Source organism: Rattus norvegicus, chromosome 14, assembly GCF_036323735.1.
Source record: "Rattus norvegicus strain BN/NHsdMcwi chromosome 14, GRCr8, whole genome shotgun sequence".
NCBI lineage: Eukaryota > Metazoa > Chordata > Mammalia > Rodentia > Muridae > Rattus > Rattus norvegicus.
This window is the reverse complement of record NC_086032.1, coordinates 78026009-78033655: the sequence shown is the minus strand read 5'-3', so window position 1 is coordinate 78033655 and position 7647 is coordinate 78026009. Positions and strand designations below refer to the sequence as shown.

Here is a 7647-nt window from a genome sequence, read left to right as displayed (position 1 = left end):
TCCGAACACTTCACAGCTAGAAACAAATGTCAGTGTCTGCTACAGCTAATATAAATGTAGCTTAACTGACACATGAAAGTTATACAGGTGTATGAGGAGCACACACACAAACACAGGCAGAGAGAGAGAGAGAGAGAGAGAGAGAGAGAGAGAGAGAGAGAGAGAGGAGAGATTTAAATCAGGGTAGACACAGCTCAAGCATTCGTCATCTCTGTGAAGTTTTTCTTCTATTTTTGAGATCCCCAGCACACCACCATAAGCACAGGGCCACTTTACTGTGTGACAACCAGAACTTCTCCCTCCTCTGACTCAGTGCCCACCTCCCACCTCTCCCCATCCCACCTCCTGCAAACTACAACTAAGCCACACACCTGTCTCCTCCTCCTTCTGGGAAGCCCTTCCCTCCCAATTATCTCTTGAGCATTTAAAAGTTCTTTAAAAACCAATTTAGTGAGTTTTTTGGGTTTTGGTTCTTGGTTTTTATACTCGGCCCACCTACCCTCCGTCTGGGATGGCTGGGGCTTGGCCCACCCTGCGGAATTAACATCCTGTTCACATTTGCAAGACTTAGCACAGAGAGGCCTGCGCTAGCTGGGCTTTGCCTACTCACTCTTTATGGCCTCTAAGAGCACACGTAGCATGGTCATCCACTCCTTGCTGGCCACCGTCCAGGACAACACAGCAGCCTGGCTCTCAGGAGGCTGCACAAGCTGCCACAACACAGAGGCCAGGATGGGGCAAGCTCATGGGAAGGATAGAACAAATCCTCCTGTGACTAAGGGAAGAGAGGGTTTGATAAAGCTGCCTCTGACTGCTCAGGGGGTCGCAGAATGCAGCACCACACTGGCTTCTCCATGGAGCTGGAAAAAAAAGAACAGAGTCACAGGCAAATCCTAAAACGGACAGTGAGAGAGTGAGAGTGAGAGTGAGGGCAAATTAGCAAACTAGACAATGACTTAAAGAGTGGACACCATACAGCCCATAGGAAAACACAAACTACCAGACACACAGAAAGGAGCTGGGGCTGGAAGGGTGGTTCAGTGGGTAGGAACACTTACTGCATAAACCTGGGATTGAATTCCCAGCACCCAGATAAAAGGTTGGGCGCAGCCACACGTTTGCCAGAAACCATAGCTCTGCTAATGATTGGAGAGGAGAGGATCCCTAGAGGTTGCTAGCCACCATTCTAGCTCCAGGTTCTGTGGGAGACCCTGTCTCAAGAGAATAAGGCAGAAAGTGATAGAATAGGACATCCCACCTTCTCCTTTGGCTTCTGTACCCTCCCCCCCCCACATACTACACACATCACACACACACATACATCAGACACAGCTCATACATCCACACACCCAAAAGAAGATGAGCAGGAGGAGGAGGAAGGGGAGAAGGAAGAGGAGGAAATGATCTAAAAGTCGTCCCAAGAGGAGTACCTTGCTGTATACAGAAGCCCCACTGGGAACTGGAGGGAAAGCGAAGGTGAGAGAAGAGATGGCCAGTGACCCTGGGCTGCAGCCATAATCTGTAACCCGAGGAAACAGACAAAGCCTTGTGGGATTCCAGCAAGGAAGGGTCAGATCTTGAAAGGAGGAAAAAATAAAATCTCAGTGGCACAAAGTTCCTCGAGGACTTTGGTGCAAAATCCGGGCACTCTGATCAAGACAAGGTGCCCTCTCCTGTGGTGACAGGCCTCACCCGTCAGGGACAAGAAAGAAAACATGCAACCTGGCAAGCAGCTATGTTGAGCCAAGTTTTAGAGGGAAATAATCTCGAAGATCCACTCTGACGGTGACATCGCAAACATGGGGAAGACCGTTAGACAGAGCACGGCCAGGAACAGGAAGTGGTGTCCAGCAGTGGCTCTTAGCTCTGATTTGATCTGAGCCAGTCACTTCCTGCTGGGGCTGCCAAGTGGGAAAAACATTTACCACAAGCTCCAAGAAAGGCCATGTTAACCCACAACTAAAAACTACAATCTCCTCTCACAGGAGTCAGGACATTCTAGGATGGGGAAAAAAGGAAGGAAGGAAGGAAGGAAGGAAGGAAGGAAGGAGGGAGGGAGGAAGGGAGGAAGGAGGGAGGGAGGGAGGGAGGGGGGAGGGAGGAAGGGAAGGAAGAAAGGAAGGAGAGGAGGAAGGAAGGAAAGAAGGAAGGAAGGAAGGAAGGAAAGAAGGAGGGAGGAAGGAAAGAAGGAGGGAGGGAGGGAGGGAAGGAAGGAAAAAAGGAAAGAAGGAAGGAGGGAGGGAGGGAAGGAAGGAAGGAAAGAAGGAAGGAGGGAGGGAGGGAGGGAAGGAAGGAAAAAAGGAAAGAAGGAAGGAAGGGAGAAGGAAGGAAGGGAAGAAGGAAGGAGGGAGGGAAGGAAGGAAGGAAGGAAGGAAAGAAGGAAGGAAGGAGGGAGGGAGGAAGGAAGGAAAGAAGGGAGGGAGGGGGGAGGAAGGAAGGAGGGAGGGAGGGAAGAAAGGAAGGAAGGAAGGAAGGAAGGAAGGAAGGAAGGACCAGAGGACAAATAAGGAGAACGTGTCTTAGTGAGGGTTTCTGTCTCTGTGATAAACAGCAAACCCAACACCTTGGGGAAGAAAAGGCTTATTTCAGCTCATGTGTCTAGAACACGGTCTATCATGAAGAAAGTCAGGCAGTAACTTGAAGCAGAGATCTGGAGGCAGAAACAGAAGCAGAAGCCGTGGAGGAGTGCTGCTTACTGGCTTGCTCCTTATGGCTTGCTTAGCCTGCTTTCCTAAAGCACCCAGGACCACCTGCCCGGCTTTCCTCCCACATCCTAATCCTGATTTCTTCCCACGACGTCATGATATTCAGATTCTCCACTCAAGCTCTCTGCCCCCTTTTTGCTGCTGGTACTTACTGACTTCTTTCCCTGGGCTACACACGAGCACACAGGCACTGAGGGCAGGGGCTGGTGAATTGTCTTCCGGAGAGCTGAACTGGGGGCCTTGAGGCCACTGGTATGCCAGGAAATGAATCAACAATATCAGGTCCTGACTACTGAAACCTGGGAATGGGACTGGGAGGATTTGATTAAGTTAAGGGTCAGGGGTGGCCTGGATATCCTTTGGAGAGAGTGGTAGGTGGCTACACTGAGGAGAAGGACAGAGAGAGACCGAAGATGCTGGACTTAGAAGGATGTGGTAGCAACTGGCTTGCCACCACTGGAAGCAAGAAGAGGCAAAATGGCTTCTCCTTGATGACAACCCAGTGACAGTGACTTTCAGAGATCTGGCTCCAGAATGGTGGCAGATACATCTCAGTGGTTGGAAGCCACGGAGTTATCAGAAGGCAGCTTCAGGAAATGAACACAGTGATGACATGCCAAGATTGTGGCCCTGCAATGACCTGATACCCAACCAAGTTCCCGTAGATAAGCTTAGGTGGGGTATGGAAATCCTGATCTTTCACAGGGATGGCTTTGGGGAGAGAGTGGTCAAGCCCTTGGCATTTAAATCGACATTCATAGAATGAAAGACTCGGTGCCCACAGGATAAACAGGCAGTACTCAACGCTTTGGCTCCTGAGTGACCAGGTTGAATGTTTTAGAGACTTACCGCACTGGCTGGGTTTGTGTGTCAACTTGGCACAAACTGGAGTTATCACAGAGAAAGGAGCCTCTTTTGAGGAAATGCCTCCATGAGATCTGGCTGTAAGGCGTTTTCTCAATTAGTGATCAAGGGTGGGAGGGTCCAGCCCATTGTGAGTGGTGCCATCCCTAGGCTGATAGTCCTGGGTTCTATAAGAGAGCAAGCTGAGCAAGCCGGGGGAAGCTGAAAAGAAAATTATACAAATTCTAGGTTTAGAAATATAAAATTAAAAGAGTTAGCCCCAAAAGCCACAAACTCAGGGCTAAGCCCTGCCGCCAGGAATAACAGGCCATAAAGATAAAGAAAAGGAATGCAGGATCCAGCTCAGGCTATCGAGGACTGACCCATAAACCATCCAAAGACGTCCCCCCAGCTTACTCAGAGTCATACTTTAACCAGATGTCCTCCAGACCCTGATAAGCCCCTACTTGTGCTTTTCAGCCATTGTGTCCTGCAGAGAGCACTCCAAGAAACCGGACAGCCCAAGCCTAACCAGAGGTGTTTCAAATACAAATGCTCCATCAGTTTTGACAAACGTTTAAAAATAATGAGGACCTGAAGACCCTACCCTTCTCCTGATTTAGTAGCTCTGTTCCAGGAACCAGGGGGCCATAAAACCTTCTGGCGTCCCCTTATCTCCTGGAGCCATAAAACAATCTTGTAACTTGTGGTACATTCCCCTTTGACATCCCCCATCCCCTGGTGCTCACAGCCTCTGCCTTTAAATACTCTTTTTCCCAGCCTCTCGGGGTCGACACCTCTGTCTCCTGCGTGGGATATGTGTCGGCCCGGAGATCTCTGTAATAGGTCTCCGTAATAAACCTCGCCTTTGCTTATTACATCCAAAATGGTCTCTCTGTGTCTGGGGTCCGCGATTTCCCAAGACTTGAGTAAGGGTCTCTCTGCGTGGGATCTTTCATATTTATGGGGGCTCGTCCGGGATCTGCGCGACTACCCCAGACTCCGAAGACCCCTTGGAGGTGAGTTGGATGTTTGTCTGAGTGTTTCTGTGTGAGCGGCGCCGCAATTGTCAGTCTGTGTCTGTCTCTGTTTTGGTTCCGCCGTGTGTGTATATATGTGTGTCTTAGTACTGGTCAGTGTTAAGAGGGCAGATGGGTATTCCTGCCCTGTGTTAAGAGGGCAGATGGGTGTTCCTGCCTTGTGCTAAGAGGGTGGATGTGTATTCCTGCCCTGTGCTAGGAGGGTGGATGTGTATTCCTGCCCTGTAGGAGAGTGGATGTGTATCCCCACTCATGCAGCTGCCTTTGTGGTCCGTGAGGACCCCCTGGCTGCGGAAGGGGGGACGCCCCGGGCCCGCAAGGCTGCAGCCCCTGGAAGACGTTCCACGGGCGGAGAACAGTCGGGAGAGCCCGACTATGGACAGTCAGGAGGACCTGACTCTGGTTTTCTGGAACAAAGGAGATGGAATGCTCCTTTTACCTAGGCGGGAGTGGACGAGGAATCCCACTCCGTCAGAGGTCGAGTTCGGCTGCCTATTTAAATATAGGCACGGACAAGTGTGCTTAGTCGTTAGGACAAGAGGACACTCTGGAATCCTGTTGGGAGGTGGAATCAGATGGTCCATCTCATCCCAAAAGCAGCTAAGGTTAAGCTGCAGTTTGGGCCACGTACTGAAGGTACCAGGCATCTGTGAAAGTTGGTTATAAGATGCTTTGTCTTGATATTGTTTGTCTGGCTTGTTTTCTGTGGTATTGTCAAGTGTCTTTTTGGCTTTTGTTTCGTTTTTAAATTTAGACTGACGACTGTGTTTGAAATCTTGGACTGACGACTGTGTTTAAAATCTTGGACTGACGACTGTGTTTGAAATCATGAAACTGTTTGCTTTGTTCGTCATAGAGTTTTACTTGGTCCTCTTGGTGCTTAAGTTAAGAGTTAAAAATAATTTGCTTGAGAGAAATTGTTTTCTGCCAGGGAGTTTTGTCTTTCTCTCTTGAGCCTCCTCCCCAAGGAGAGAGGCCCCTCCCTTTACTCCCCTTGATCAGCCTAGCTGCTGTTAACAGTTGTGTAAACAGACTGGGTGACACTCCTTCCCTCTTGCTCTCTTCAGAGCAAGAAATACCCCTTCCAGATTCAGCCTTACCCACTTTGAGATCTTATATGGGGCCTCAGCTCCCCTGACTGTATTAGATGATGTTACTGAACCAACATGTCATAGTAATAATGATTTGTGTGCCAGGCTAAAAGACCTACAGGTGATACAGAAAGAAATCTGCTCACAGCTGACAGCAGCCTATGCCCCGGAGACCCCTGAGACATCCCATCAGTTCCAGGTCGGAAGCAGCTACACTGAGCCCAGACACTCGATCCTCGCTGGAAAGGACCATACCTGGTGCTGCTGACCACCCTGACAGCCGTCAATTCTCAGCCCTCACCAGCCGTGTACTAGCTGTTAGGGCTGAGAGCTGGGACCTAGAGAGAAATTCAGTCATGTTTGTCCTGGGTTCCATCGAGATAGGTGTGGGGATAGGCTTGATTTCTATTACAAATAATGTAACATTACATATGTTAGTACTCCTAACACTTCTTGGGACTGTGCCTCAGGGATCACAACCTATATAAGTTTAGAAGTTCTGAAAGACAGTCATGACCTTGGTGTATAGGTTCAGATAGTGTCCAGATTGGAATCCTGATGCTAAAGACTTAGTAAGAGACAAAAAAAAGGAGTTGAGAATTACTTAGGGCTAGGGCTATCTAGGTGCTACAAGGGCAGCACAAGGACATCTGCTGTTGCCCTACAATACAAGGCTTATAGAGAATTCAGAACTGCCATTGACTCAGATATAAAAAGAGTAAAAGACTTTTTAGCTGACCTCCAAGAATACCTAACTTCCCTCTCAGAGGTAGTCCTTCAAAATAAGAAAAGATCAGACCTGATATTCCTTAAAGAAGGAATCTGTGTGCTACACTGAAAGAAAAATGTTGCTTCTATACAGACCATTCAGGAGTAATTAAAGACTCCATAAATAAACTTAAAAAAAGGTTAGACAAAAGACAGACAGACAGAAAAACACATCAGAGATAGTTCGAGAGCTAGTTTAGTAGATCTCCCTGGATGACTACCCTACTCTCTGCTACAGCTGGGCCATTATTAATAATTTTCTTGGTTTTAGTTTTTGGCTCCTGCGTGACAAACAGGTTAATTGCTTTTGTTAAAAATTGAGTGGGTGCTGTGCGGTTGATGGTCCTGAGACAACAGTACCAGTCAGTTAGGACAACTGGTGAGACCAAATAAGACTTGATATCAAAATTCTAAGATTAGAATTATTTAGTAGGAGAAGACGGGAATGAAAAGAAAATTATACAAATTCTAGGTTTAGAAATATAAAATTAAAAGAGTTAGCCCCAAAAGCCACAAACTCAGGGCTAAGCCCTGCCGCCAGGAATAACAGGCCATAAAGATAAAGAAAAGGAATGCAGGATCCAGCTCAGGCTATCGAGGACTGACCCATAAACCATCCAAAGACGTCCCCCCAGCTTACTCAGAGTCATACTTTAACCAGATGTCCTCCAGACCCTGATAAGCCCCTACTTGTGCTTTTCAGCCATTGTGTCCTGCAGAGAGCACTCCAAGAAACCGGACAGCCCAAGCCTAACCAGAGGTGTTTCAAATACAAATGCTCCATCAGTTTTGACAAACGTTTAAAAATAATGAGGACCTGAAGACCCTACCCTTCTCCTGATTTAGTAGCTCTGTTCCAGGAACCAGGGGGCCATAAAACCTTCTGGCGTCCCCTTATCTCCTGGAGCCATAAAACAATCTTGTAACTTGTGGTACATTCCCCTTTGACATCCCCCATCCCCTGGTGCTCACAGCCTCTGCCTTTAAATACTCTTTTTCCCAGCCTCTCGGGGTCGACACCTCTGTCTCCTGCGTGGGATATGTGTCGGCCCGGAGATCTCTGTAATAGGTCTCCGTAATAAACCTCGCCTTTGCTTATTACATCCAAAATGGTCTCTCTGTGTCTGGGGTCCGCGATTTCCCAAGACTTGAGTAAGGGTCTCTCTGCGTGGGATCTTTCAAAGCAAGCCAGTAAGAAAC

At 48.3% G+C, this 7647-nt stretch overlaps 1 long non-coding RNA gene across 1 annotated transcript; it reads left to right on the top strand.

Moving 5' to 3' along the window:
* Positions 1-3777: 3777 nt before the first annotated feature.
* Positions 3778-7557, top strand: LOC134481775 (uncharacterized). Its single transcript, XR_010057578.1, has 2 exons — positions 3778-5224; positions 5785-7557. It is a non-coding gene; the product is annotated as an uncharacterized LOC134481775 (long non-coding RNA).
* Positions 7558-7647: the final 90 nt, after the last annotated feature.